The sequence below is a fragment of the Neoarius graeffei genome, chromosome 15, assembly GCF_027579695.1.
Source record: "Neoarius graeffei isolate fNeoGra1 chromosome 15, fNeoGra1.pri, whole genome shotgun sequence".
NCBI lineage: Eukaryota > Metazoa > Chordata > Actinopteri > Siluriformes > Ariidae > Neoarius > Neoarius graeffei.
In genome coordinates, this window is record NC_083583.1 from 34,291,115 (window position 1) to 34,303,923 (window position 12,809).

Sequence of the window (12,809 nt, forward strand, 5' to 3'; positions counted from 1 at the left end):
AGTTATTGGAGACTTTAATAATCACTTTGATAACTCAGGAGACCCTCTGAAAATAGCATTCATGTTTTATTTTATATAATTGTTGTGATGAATGTTAAAATGAGAAATGTTTTTTACTTTTTATGATTTAAATAGAATTTTATCTCTACTTACCTCATAGTAAGAACAAGAGAATAGATTAGTATGTGGTAGCGAATATTCTAAATCTGTCTAAGATTGTGAAATTAGTGTTTATGTCTCTTATTTTGCACACTTGCACAATTTCTATGAATAAATCTAATGAAATATAAAAAGCAACCCAGCACAAATATCATTGTTCAAAGATAATTGTGCATTGTTTGCACAAGCATTTTTAACAAATCTACCTTATGGATTTTGCCATAAACTGTCTAAAGTGTAGTAGCTGATCTTGAAGAACTGATGATGGCCCTTACTCATAAAAGCTTCATCCAGTTTTTAGTGCAAGGAATGATGTACAAATTAAACTCCATGTGATTCTTGAAACTTTCGGTGATTTGAGCTGAAACGATGAATCAGCTTCAGCTGTGGGGAAGCAAGGCTCCACCCACTAATCCCTCATTTACATGTTATTTGCATATAACAGCCCCAGTGTACCCTCATATACATCTAATGTACATGAAACACACCTTAATTCATGTAGCTGATAAAAGAAAAGCATTCAGTAGACCACCACTATCCAAGATCTGAGGAAAGAAGTAAACAGAGAGGAAAAAAAATTATTTCACTGATGCTGAATTAGATATGCTTTTGTCCAAAGTTGTTAATAAAAAGACAGTTATTAAAACATGATGTATTTTTCATTGAGTGGATAGAATATTGAATTGTTTTCCCACCTCACCTCCAACAGATTATGCATTTATAAATATACTAGATTAAACTGCATTAAAATCTTCCTATATAAATATATCTAAGTTTCCATCTTGAGCTAACAAACAAATACTTATTTCATTAAAAAAAAAACTGAAATAAATCAAACACTGAGAAACTACTGAAATGAATACAATCATATCTGGTGTGTTTTAGTGTTGGCATAATGTTATACAATCCCCTCAAAATGAAATGTGATGAAATACAAGCATCTTTAAAGATTCCGTCTGCCCAAAACTTCACACACTTTTACATAAATGTGTCTGTTACTCAATAAAGCTTTAAGAAGCAGATAAAGATCTGTCTATGCTTTTGATTCACATTTACAAAATGCGTTTAGACACTAAACCTCATTATCTGTATTTTAGCATGAAAATTGTGATTATTAAAATTATTTGTTATTTTTATTGGTACCATTTATAATAATCCTCATTCTATATTTGCTATAGTTATTGATGATACTGATTATTTACCTGCTGCTTGAGGATTGCTAAAATCAACCAGATGTGACTTTTATCATACAGATGCGCCTAAGATGAAATTAATGACCGAGATGGAATTTGTGTATGCTCATTTTACCATACACAATTTTGATGAGCAAGTGACAGTGTGATCAGGGACATGAATTAAGCATAATGCTTATCAGATAAGCCATTGCATTATTCTATTTGCACTTGTAATTGTAATTATGCTTTGTATTATACTGTTGTTGTTTTGTGACACCACGCCAAAATAATTTCCTTTTACATCTTGTACTTGGTAAAGTAAAAGATTCTGATTGAAACTGATAGACGTTGTGAGATTGTAATAGATGACATGTGGTCGATGTGATATTCTGGAACTCAGAGTGTTCATTCTCCTTCATTCCTCATGTCGTCTCTGCTCCTGTGGGACTGGGTGGTGCTGATGTCACTCCAGTCTCCATCTCCTCCCAAGAGACGCCTCTCCTTTTCCTGTCCCCACTGACCCAGTGGAAGAATAACTCGATATGACGGCACAAGGTTTCTGCTTTTTTTCATATTTGTCTTCCTCCATTGTTCCTCTGTAAGCAATAGGGGAGATAAAAGAGTGTGTGAGAAGAAGAGGTGGTGATGTGGTATTAACTCTCCACATCAAGTCAGGGCCTAACACCATGCTCCTTTATGTTGTTCTTCATCTCAAGGAAACATATCAAAGACTCATATCTGATCTTACAGGTCTGGAATTAAATTATGTGTTAATGATTGCAGAATCAATCGCTAGGGAGAAAGTCTGCATCATGACACCATCTACCTGAAAGCCTAATTACAGCTGAACAAAAGAAGGCTACATAAGAAGAGGACAATTTTTATTTTTATTATTTTTGTTAACATCCTCTCATTATATGATTCATAGATCTTGTTTTGTATGCAAATTGGAAACAGTAAACTAACTAACTAACTAACTAACTAACTAACTAACTAACTAACTAACTAACTAACTAACTAACTAACTAACTAACAACCCTAATGCTTTGTAATCACACAATGTTAATTGCAGATTATTTTTCCTAAGCTAAACATCATGGCAATGCTTGTTTCAAAAAAAGAAAGAAAAAAAGAAAAGCAGTTTGATTAATTTGCTTCTGGAGTGCTACAGCTTTGATAATGCTGAAAGAAAAAAAACAGCTAAACAAATAGTACATTGCATATGTGATTAAGTGAATAATGTAATCACATGAAAACACATTATGGCATGAGATTGCATGTAATATGTGAAAAAGAATGAATTGTGATAAAATCACATCTGAAAAACTTAACCACATGCCATCATATGAAAATAAATGAATTGTATGTGAATAAATGAATCACATGTAAAAACAAATGCTCTGTAATCATGTGTGAAAATAATGTCTAAAAATCAAATGTGAATATAAATGAATCATGTGAAAATATATGAATCAATTGGACAAAATCACATGTGGAAATAAATTAATCAATTAAAAAATAATGTGAATATAAATGAATCATGTGTACAAGTCAGATAAGGAAAAAAAAATGAGTCACATGAAATAAAAAAAAATCACATATGAACAAAGAAAGAGCATATAAAAGTAAACGAATCATGCAAAAATTAAATGTGGAAATGAAAGAATCATTTGAAAAAATCACATTTGAAAAAATCACATTTAAAAAAATCATTAAAAAAAGCATGTGTAGAAAATCCGATGTGAAAAAAGAAGGAAAATGTGTGAAGTGTCTAATAAGAGTATATTACTTTTTTGTAAGTGAATGTTAGTCTATGCAATAAAATTAGCTTTAAATATGTGACATTAATCCTTCTTGCACCCGGGAAGTGCTGCTCCACTCTAGAAGTAAAGTCAACACTAACATGGGTTTGAATCGTGTCCAGGAGAGATAAGGCTGAGCTGCTGTACCTGCCAAAGTGATGGTGTGTTTGGGAGCTTTTTGGAAGCTTACAAGTCTACAAGTGTAATCAAGTGAACATGATGCTAAAGTCAATTCACCAAAACAAACACACACTATAAAGTGACAGAAAGTGTGAATTTCTGACATGTAAAACTTGAAGCCTCAGCTGAGAGTGTGGGATTATAAAAATGCTCTAAATTCTGACCTGTATGCTGCAACTATCATTAAACAGATAGAAATTTGCTCCCTGTAAATAAAAAAAAAAAAATCACATACACAGACAAAAAATATTAAGGAAACTTTAAATATATATATATATATATATATATATATATATATATATATATATATATATATATATATATCACTGTAAAAAATTGCTGTAAAACTTACAGTATAGCACCATATTATTTTACAGTAAGATACTGTGTGATGCTTATCCAGTAAATAACTTTAGGTGGCTACGTTTATACAGTACAGTGTACTGCTACCTTAATATGTGAAGGTTTCTGGGAATTTTTAGGCGCTAAGCATGAAGCGAGCGGACGGATGCTGATGCAACCCACTCACCCACTGCTGTGAATCTGGTAAGGGAGCAGGAAGCAAGGTCTTTTGCAAGTTGCCTCTAAATATAATAAGCTTTACTGGATGTTGAACTCATACTGATTTGTTTTTATGACTGGTATTTTTCAACGTGCGCATAAGTCGGCAACATCTGTATCAATTCTACAAGCATACGGACACAATCTAACATTGGTTTTTAGGCCTAAACATTAGCCTCAGGGCGGCACGGTGGTGTAGTGGTTAGCACTGTCACCTCACAGCAAGAAGGTCTGGGTTCGAGCCCCGTGGCCGGCGAGGGCCTTTCTGTGTGGAGTTTGCATGTTCTGCCCGTGTCCGCCTGGGTTTGCTCCGGTTTCCCCCAAAGACATACAGGTTAGGTTAACTGCTGGTGACTCTAAATTGACTGTAGGTATGAATGGTTGCCTGTGTCTACACTGTTAAAAATGTACTGTAAAATTTACAGTAACCTCTTGCAGTAGTGTAAAAATTACAGTAACATACTGTTCCACAATTTACAGTAGGGTTTTTTGTTACTGTAAATTTTACAGTAAAATACTGGCTGCTCTGCTGCCAGTAATTTACTGTAGATTTTACAGTAAATGTTTAACAGTGTATATATATATATATATATATATATATATATATATATATATATATATATATATATATTTATGAGCAAATATATTTATAACTTTTCCGAATGCATTGAGGGTAAACAATATATTTAGAAATTCCTCTGCTGCATTAAGATATTTAAAGGAATAAATTAAGGCATTTTTAAGACATACTTATTTGTTTATATTTACTTATATATATATTTATATTTTTTATATTGATGCATTTTGGGTACAAAAAAGTTGTTTTTTTTCTAACATCCTGTGGGTTAAAAAAAGGGCAAATAATAATGTCCCTGATGCATTGTTGTTAAAAAAGAGACTTTAAAAAAATGATAACAATTTGTTGTTAACAAATTAGAAATAGGTATATTTTTCCCCTGATGAATTTAAGATAAGAAAAGAAGATATATTTGTTGAATATTTTCCACAGCAATTATCGAGCTCTCTAACCATTACATTATATATTTAAGTGGCTAAAAAAGGCTTTTGCTCAAAGAAGCAGCAGGTAAAGCTGAAATGGTCATTGGACAGTAAATTGTTGTTTTCTCATTATAGTTTTTGATATTTATTTTTAAACAGTTTATCACAGATCATCTGTTCTTCTAATGTATCTAATCAGTCACTTTTTTTCACTTCATCATAACTGCTTAACGTGTTTCTGTTTTGTTCCCGTGGCCCTGCGGTGCAGATCGTTCTGTTTTACCTGCTCATCCTTCATCAATTATTCACCTCCACCATCTGTATGGAAGGGAAGAAGAAAACTCCTTAATAATTAAAGATAAACAGTCTGTGGCTCGGAATCAAACAGCTGTGCAGTGTGATACGGATAAAATTCAGAAGACCTGACATTATTATAATTTACCTGCAGAGTATTACAGATACTCACTCCTTACAGCATCATTATAGCTGAGTGACACAACGCTGTCATCATTATTAATGCTTATCTTCTGTTTGTACATCCAAACTTGATTATTGTGTTTAATTTCACCTGGACACTGTAGATTTGTAGTGAAGAGCTACAAATGTTATTATAATCATAAAGACTGCAGGACTCTTATTCATTAGTCAGCAACTAAAGTCCATTTAAATGTTTACACTGGGAAAGTTATGTGCATTCAGAGCTGTATTAGACATTAAGATAAAAAAAATAAATAAAAAGATTAATATGGTGATATTACATAAATGGCATTTTGCAGACACTGTTTTAAAGAGCAATGTACAACATACCCAGAGTAGCCCAGGCAGCAGTTGGGGGTTAGGTGCCTTGCTCAAGGGCACTTCAGCCATTCCTGCTGGTCTAGGTAATCAAACCAGTGACCTTTTGGTCCCAAAACTGCTTCTCTAACCATTAGGCCATGGCTTCCCCATATGAACGGGAAGAGACAAACACTGAAATGTTTGTTGTATGTTGTAGTATGTCACTAATATACTGCTTATATGCATGCATTATTCATATATCATAAGTCTTTTTTATTTTTATAATTTTATTTTGCTTTTATCCTAAATATAGCAGCAAAGGAAAAAAAAGAAACACTACATGCTTCTTTTGTCAGATTTTCAGTCCCTGATTTTTTTCTTTGAGGTTTAAATGCAAGTATTTCTATTCAAAGACAGTGGTCTAGACACTATTGAAAAATCCCTGTATTGGAACCCTGTCTTCTGAAAAATTTGGCAACCTCTTGATTTTGATAGTTCACTTAAGTATATACTTAACTTGACTCTGAATATGGATAACTTTCCTTGCATAAATAGCCCAGCATTTCAATCATATATATATATATATATATATATATATATATATATATATATATATATATATATATATATATATATTTGTTGCACGTTGCACTCACCATATTTGTGACCAAATTTCTGGCTTTGTTGCAAATATTCAATATCAAACTGATACTGACTGTTCTTGTTAAAGATGTATTTTATGTAGTGAAATGTAGTCAATTTTCAGTATGAATGGAAACGCAGGTTTTTAATAAAGTGCAGACTCAATAACACTAAACAGTCCCTTATATACTCTTCTAAATGGCCACAATTATCAGTGTGATGTCACATTAAATACAAGTACTGACATAACTTTTGGATGGCAACTAGGAATATGGCTCACACTGAATGTCCTTTCAACACAGTACTGTTTGTCTTTACTTTTCTACACCAGTATACAGTAGCCTACAGGTTTATAATTGCATTATCCAGTGTCACCCAGATGAGGATGGGTTCCCTTTTGAGTATGATTCCTCTTAATGCTTTTTTCTCATGTCATCTCAGGGAGTGTTTCCTCGCTACTGCCACCTCTGGCTTGCTCATTAGGGATCTAAATATAAATCTACATTCAGATTTCTGTAAAGCTGCTTTGTGACAATTACTTTTGTTATACATATACTATACTATACATTCTCTGGACAATGGTTGTTATAAGAACAATGACAGGCCTGAAACTGAAGCGGATTTTCATGATTCATGATTTTGAAGGTCTATCTGTGTGTGTTGTGTGTGAGTTAGTCACAGTGCTTCATCACTTTCAATGTGTGTTTTGTTCTGGTCATTCTATTTGCTCCATTTATCATTTTTATGTCAAGGAGGTTCAGTCTAACTAAGTCTCAGCCCATGGGATATGGAGTGTGTGATTCCCTATTGTACACTTTTTTGACAGGAACACAAACTTTTCTACATCATGATACAATCAGATTTTCAACGGAAGGTATAATCACTGGATCCATAAAAGTTTACAGCATTTCATTTTTTAAAAGTTAGTGAAGTTTTTTTAAGAGGTTCTTGGTGAGTTAACAAAACAGTATCGTGTTTGCTGATGATTAAGGTCTGTGATTGGTTGTCGGACAGGTCAATCAAATTACCTTTTTCTGTGAAAGTAGGCAGGTCTTAGTGATGCCTATTCATGAACTATTACAGACCTTTAGTGGACGGTAGCTTGAGAGAGCTCAGCCCTGTATCCTTAACTCTGTGTTTGGTGCCATCTTCGTGATCTCAGCCACCGTGATCTCAGCCACCGTGGTTCATGACCGGCTGTGTGTGTCTGTGTGTGTATGTGTAGGATTATTTGGATGGTTAAGGGTTTCTGGGTTAACTTAACAGCTGCTAATTTGTTTTGTGGATGTTCCAAAATATGAAATGTAACTCTAAACATATGTGTTATTCTTTAGTAAATAAAAATGTAACCATTGGCAAACTGCTGTTGTATATAGCATTCAGAGGACTCAATAAACCATTTTTTGTTCTTGTTTATTTTCAGCGTATTTGAGGCTTCATTTTTATCAGGTGTGTATTTATTGATGAGAAGAAGATACATTTTAATTTTTAAACTAAATCTATAGCTCAAACTTTTTTGCTATAAAACTTAGAAAAATGGCACTGAGAGGACGTTGAACAATAGATAAAAACATTCTTTTAATTTTCTCAAGTGTAAAATGAGACATGTGCATCCTGATGAGACTTCAGGAGGGATGTTAGTGGGGTGGATTTGGAGTTGGTGGCGGCGGCAGCGGTGGTGGGGGTGGTGGGATGTGGGTGTGGGGGGTGAAGGGGGAGTGACAGGATGATGGACAATAATGCCAATCCTGAGCTCTTGAAAGAGCATCTTTTAGGTATCAGATGCCTAAAGTTGAGCTTTCTGGTCAACCAGACACCTCCCCTGGGAGCTCACCTGAGCCTGGATCAAAGTGCTGCTTTTTCCTGCTACCTGAAACACACACACACACACACACACACACACACACACACACACACACACACACACACAGAGTCGTATCCTTCTCAGTCTCTGTCCGCTCTCCTGAGATGAAGGTGTGGTGAATCCCACAGGACAGGAAATGTTACTCTCACGTAAAAGAGACGTGACCTTATTTTTTTTAATGAAAAAAGTTGCCTCCTTCACATTCACACTCCTTCATATTCACACTGATTTGGGACAAGAACCTGTTACCTCCTATTGTTTATTTAGTAAAAGGATGTTGTAAGGTGACAGACATGTTTTTGGATTCTGGTCCATCTATCATTTATGTGTTGACCCAACACTCTTCTTGTTTGCCTCAATACGACCTCATTTAGCTTGCTGCATCTATTCTGAAGAGCCGAGAGGTTTGATATGCTCTTTGTCACTTCAAATTCAACTTCATATCTTGGAGAGATCATGTCTCATCAGGAGCAGGAGGGAAAAATGTTATAATAACATCTTCAATTGGAAATAATGATCTTCTCAGATGAGGAGTGTGTAGAGCAAAAGAGGTCTGAAAGAAAAGCACATACACAATACCGGCTTGTTAGAGCCAATTTTCCTTAATAGTGTTGTGAAAGGAGGCATGCGAAGGCCCCGAAAAATATGGAGGTGTACAAAGCAGTGGCCATCAAAGCTGTAATTGCAAGAATCTCTGTCATAATGCTGTAATGACACTTGATATCTGTGTCTGTGTTTGAAATCTGCAATATCATTTTTAATCCTTTTATATTTCGAGTTTAAAGTAAACACATTTTAGAGAGTCATCAGGCTTTATACTAAACACACTGATCAAATATTTCTCTCTCTTTTTATGCACGAAGTGTTGGGTTTGTAGCTCACTTACTCATGTTTTGCAAAGTGAAGATTTTCCACAAGAGGACACTCTTACTCGAGTAGCTATATCAGGGTTGGATATTATGACTGAAATGCCAACATTAAATATGGAAAGACAATTACATCTTTTAAATACAGATGTGGACAAATTTGTTGTTACAGCTAGTTGAAACAATGCTTTATTCCTCCTGAAAAGTAATGAAATTAAAAGCAATTTTCTCATCTATACTTGCATGCCTTGGGCATGTCATAGAGTAAAGCCAAAAAAAAAAAAAAAAGAAAATAAATTATTTATTGTTTATTTTACAAAGATATTCTAAAATAGCCTGGACAGATTGGTTGGTACCCTTAGAAGAGATTATAAATAATAATGATATTTCAAACTAATTGTTTAACCTTAATTAGTATCACAGGTGTTTTCGATCTTATAATCAGTCATTCAGTCTGTTTAAATGGAGAAAAGTCATCACTCTGCTGTTTGGTATTATCGTGTGCACCACACTGAACATGGACCAGAGAAAGGAAAGGAGATAGTTGTTTGAGGAGATTAGAAAGAAAATGATAGACAAGTATGTTAAAGGCAAAGGCTATAAGACCATCTCTGAGCAGCTTGATGTTCCTGTGACTACAGTTCCAAATATTCTTATTCATATATGCAGAGCCATGGCCTCACTTTCGTTTATAAATCCCTTGAGACCTTAAGAATGGCACAGGAATAGTTTTAAGCGTTAACAATAAATCTAATACAGTAATTTTTACAGTTAAAGTGATTTATATAGGTAGCGTTCTGAGTGAATGACCTTGATGTCCGTAACGTCACAGCAGGAAGTCTATCGGTCTCATCGCTATTTCCGCTATACTAAAACACAGAGCTGACTGCAACGCCGATCCTCCATTTTGAGCTAATTTATCGCCATGCCACGTAGATGTGTTGCTGGCCGGTACAGCAACATGACAGAAGCTGGATTTCCGTTGCATTCATGGCCCAAGAATGTTCAAACTGCAAAGATTTGGACGCGTTTTGCGAGAAGTTCACGGGCACATTGGACACCTATGAAGTGGTCTCTCCTCTGCTCTGCACATTTTACTGAAGACTCGTACGAGACTTCTGATCTGTTGAGGAGCATTGGCTATAAGCCTGTATTGAAAGAGGGTGCAGTACCAACAATTAAAGGAAAAGAAAACTACAAGAAAAGGAAAGTATTTATTTATTTATTTATTTTAAAAGGAAAGTAAGTTCAGTTGCACCAGTCCTCCCAGAGTAAGCCGAGGGTTGCTGCTAAAATCCAAGATGGAACGGGACGGGACATATTGCTTGGGCACTGACCTCCCTGCAGTCGTTGCTAAAACTGGTGACATCGTGTTCCATCCCGGGTTTTAGTAATTACCTGAGCCCAGCAGTCATGGTATGAAGAAAAGTGAATGAGTGGAGCAGCTGTCTTATTTCTAAACTGGATATTGCTGCCATCTTGCCCTTACATGGAAGAAGTGAATGAACGGAGAACTGAACAAACAACTGAAAGTCAGATTGTTTCAAAAACAATCGGCTACAATATCAGTCTTCAAGAAGCAAGAACACAGACGGGTAAGCTCTGACTCTCATTTGGATAAAAAAACACGTTGTTTACCTGCATTTAGATTAATACGTGTAACTTGTATTGTGTGTTTAAGTTACCGGTACAAGATTATTTAATTTGCTTCAGAACGTGATTGTCTCAGTTCACCTGATTATTTAACTAGCCTTTAATGTTTTATCAGTGAAAATGCATGCATGTACATGCATGTTGCATAAGTTATAACACCTATCCTGTTTTAATGAGAGTCAACCCACAATCAATGAAGTCAAATCAGTCTTAGTTGAGCAAGTTGGTAATGGTATTTCTTACTTTCACCATAAATGTTTATTTATATGACTTTGGTCTACAGCTGTCAAAGGCCTCGGCCTTAAAACCAGTTACTGCTGTGATGTCACGCACTCAGGGCTGGCTGGCTCAGTGGGGCAGCTCGAATGCCAACTTTGCAGTCGATTTTAACTCTCAAAAATATATGGTATATATTTTATTCCCATTTATGCAGCATAAAGAGTCCAGGATGGAGATACTATCCACTCAGAAATGAATTCAAAAATAAAGGTTCTGTGTATCTCCTTTAAGAAGTTTAAGTTCCATGGGACTGTAGCCAACCTTCCTTGATGCGACTACAAGAGGAAAATCAATCACAGATTGACCAGAAGGATAGTGCCAATGGTAGACAAAAAAACAAGGACAACTTCCAAAGTTGAACTCCAAGGTCAAGGTACATCAATGTCTGACTGCACCATCCATCACTTTTTGGACTCAATAGAAAACCCAGGAGGACTCCATTGTTGAAAGAAAAAATTAAAAAAAGCTAGACTGGAATTTACTAAAATGCATATTGACAAGCCATGATGCTCCTAGGAACATGTCCTTTGGACAGATGAGACAAAACTCAAGCTTACTGGCAAGTCACATCAGCTCTATGTCCACAGAAGCAAAAATGAAGCTTTCAAAGAAAAGAACACCATACCTACTGTGAAACACGGAGGAGGCTCAGATATGATTTGGGGCTGCTGTGTTGTGTCTGGCACAGGGTGACTTGAATCTGTGCAGGGCACAATGAAATCTCAAGACTATCAAGGCATTCTGGAGTAAAACGTACTACCCAGTATCAGAAATCTCTGTCTCAGTTGCAGGTCATGGGTCCTCCAACAGGATAAAGACCCCAAATACACAGCTAAAAGCACTGAAGAATGGTGAAGAACAAAACGCTGGACTATTCTGAAGTGGCCTTCTATGAGACCTGATCTGAATCGTATCGAACATCTCTGGAAAGAGCTGAAACATGCAGTGTGGAGAATGTACCCTTCAAACCTGAGACAGCAAGAGCAGTTTGCTCAGGAAGAGTGGGCCAAACTACCTGCTGGCAGATTCAGAAGTCTCATTGAGAGCTACAGAAATCGCTTGTTAGCAGTGATTGCTGCTAAAGGTTGTACAACAAAATATTAAGTTAAGGGTACCATCATTTTTGTTCATGCCATTTCAATCTGTTTTATGTGAAATATTCAGTTGAATTAAAATCAAAAGCAATGTCTGATTTGTGTTAAACATGGAATAAACAATGAAGGATGCCATTAACTTTTGTCAGTTTCAAGCTATTTCAGAGATAGCTGTTGGTTCTTTTTTTTATGGAAGGGTACTAACAAATTAGTCCACGTCTGTAATTATGACAGGGTGATATGATGAAGAGGAGTTACTGTTAACACACCAATGTTCATTATTTTCCTATAACAGCATGATGTACTCCTTGTATCAGGGCTGGCCCGACGCGTAAGCAAACTAAGCACATGCTTGGGGCCCCCAAGAGTACTTGAACTGTCCAAAAAATGAGCTTGAATTTTTTTTTTGTGATACAGTGGTGCTTGAAAGTTTGTGAACCCTTTAGAATTTTCTATATTTCTGCATAAATATGACCTAAAACATCATCAGATTTTCACACAAGTCCTAAAAGTAGATAAAGAGAACCCACTTAAAAAATGAGACAAAAATATTATACTTGGTCATTTATTTATTGAGGAAAATGATCCAATATTACATATCTGTGAGTGGCAAAAGTATGTGAACCTTTGCTTTCAGTATCTGGTGTGACCCCCTTGTGCAGCAATAACTGCAACTAAACATTTCCGGTAACTATTGATCAGTCCTGCACACTGGCTTGGAGGAATTTTAGCCCATTCCTTCATACAGAACAGCTTCA